Genomic DNA, 2307 nt, shown 5'->3' on the forward strand with positions numbered 1-2307 from the left:
CATGAGTCTGTCCTCAGTAAAACTTGTGATTGTTCTGGGAGTTGTGCTCTTAGTGCCACTGCTTATACTGATTCAGCAGAACAGAGTGATGAGGAGAGGTAGGAGAGATCCAGAGACTGTCATATTGTGTCTTAATCAGTGTGTGATCAGTCATGTGTTGTGAACTGACAGCAGGTTTGTCTGTCTACACTCACAGCTCTCTCTAAGAGGAGACACAGGACGAAGACTGAGACCGTTTATGAGGAGATTCAGCACAGACACGATCACTTCACTCAGAGGGGTGAGACATGAGCCATCAATCTCATTTAATAGCATTAATAAGAGTCTGTCAGACAGTTGATGTTCATCTATTATTAGTCCTGTTAAACCTCCTGCTTCAAACCACAGAATTCCTGACAGAAAACCACAGAGCTGCAGGTGCATGTTTATGTGTGTGTGTCAGTGTGTGTGTGTGTGTGTGTGTGTGTGAGTGTTGAGTGTCTCTTCCTGTTTGTATTTTTAGATTGTCATAAGGAGGTGTTCATATGTTACACTAAGTGTTGGTGGAGGTGTGAGTGTGTATTTCTGGAAGGCAGTGAGGAATGAGTTCACATGAGGATAATTGTGTGTTTGCTAATAGGCCTAATAAAAATGGGATCTGCCTATAATGCTTTTAAATGTGAATAATTAATATTTGTGCGGTATTGTCTACATAATAATTATGGAAATGAGGATTCAGTCTGTTTGTAATGATGAACATGTTTCTGACTGCTCTGCTCTTCTTTCACAGGGAGTCTCATCTCTGAAGAACTGCATTCTGGGTATGAAGATGCTGATGAGCTTCTCTCAGGTTTGAGAGATGAAGCGCACATTCACATTACAAATCCTTTTTAAAAATTTGCCTAAATAAATAAGTGAAGTGAACCAATTCTATTAAATATTTGATTAATGACCCAATATTATTTAAATACTGCTGTTTGCTTATATGCTAACAGTCTGCTCTCCTTTTTAGCAAAAGCGTTCAAGAGTGTATATTATAATTATGTCACTAATGACAGTGGCCTAAAAGGTAAGTGATGTTTTTAACTGATTACATGATTCATCACCAAATTGTTAATAAATTCATGATCTACAACAAGAACATATTTTGGTTTTGTATCCAAACATATTGTGTGTTGATGCAGAAGAGATGGTGAAGGAAATCACACCGGGATACTATGATGATGTCATCACTGTTGGACTGAAACCAGATCGTGAGACAGGTGTCACTCTCTTACTCTACAGCAGCATATAATATAATTTTAATGTAAAATATTACTGTATGTTTAAGTTAGATTTTTTTTTCTAAATGTATTGAATGTGTGTCTGTGATGAATGTGTGAATTTGTAGTAGACACACCTGAGAGCTATGATGATGTCATGACGACCGGACAGAACTCTGATATCAAAAAAGGTGTTTTACCTTTTAATCAATTAAACTATATATAATATTTAAAATCCAGATTGTTACAAATAATATTTTAAATCACTGTCTTTAATGGGTTTATTGGCTAATATTTAATTTTGACTCATATTCGCATGTGTAGACACACCAGAGAATTATGATGATGTCATCATTATTAGACAGACCTCTCAAGGGGTAACAAGTTAGAGGCACAAAACTACATTATTTTTTTTATCAGCCTTTTCATGTTTACATGAGTATTAGACATGCGTTCTGTATAATCAAGTCACTGAAGGGAAAAAGGATCCTTCAAATGAGATAAAGTGTTTTATAAACTGATATGAGATGTTTTTATGTCATTCTTGATCAGAGAGAGTTCAGGAGGAGTATGATGATGTCATGAGTGTCAGTGAAGATGTGAGAAACCTGTTGGTTAAGTTATTATAACCCTTTTTTCTGATTATATTAATATCTTTATTTCTATTTTAATGTTTTTAATATTATAACAAATAATAGTAAAATAAAAATATTACAATTTTTAGGCTTAAAATAATTATCCAATTATGACATTTGACATGATTTAAGATTTTGTTTTTAATAACAGATTATGATGATGTGGAGGAAGAGGCAAACAAAGAATTTGTCTCAATGATCACATCTGCCTCAGTTCAACAAATCGGAACCAATTTTGAGTGATATTGTTATTAATATGTCAAATCTCAGGTTTTTATATATTTCCCCATTTATTTGTATTAAAACTGTTACGCCTTTATGAAATGGTTGTATTTAATTATTTATTTTGGCCTTGTTATAAAAAAAGCAGACATATTTTTGTGTGTATTTCAATACGACATTATACAAACCCTTAAGTTATGTCAATGTAT

General features: G+C 33.7%; 1 long non-coding RNA gene across 1 annotated transcript; it reads left to right on the forward strand.

Annotated features, from left to right (window-relative positions):
- Positions 1-241: 241 nt before the first annotated feature.
- On the forward strand, positions 242-1762 carry LOC122136993. The gene is made up of 5 exons (XR_006154495.1): positions 242-280; positions 770-829; positions 992-1048; positions 1164-1241; positions 1370-1762. It is a non-coding gene; the product is annotated as an uncharacterized LOC122136993 (long non-coding RNA).
- The last annotated feature ends 545 nt before the right edge of the window (positions 1763-2307 follow it).

Source organism: Cyprinus carpio, chromosome B4, assembly GCF_018340385.1.
Source record: "Cyprinus carpio isolate SPL01 chromosome B4, ASM1834038v1, whole genome shotgun sequence".
NCBI classification, from domain to species: domain Eukaryota; kingdom Metazoa; phylum Chordata; class Actinopteri; order Cypriniformes; family Cyprinidae; genus Cyprinus; species Cyprinus carpio.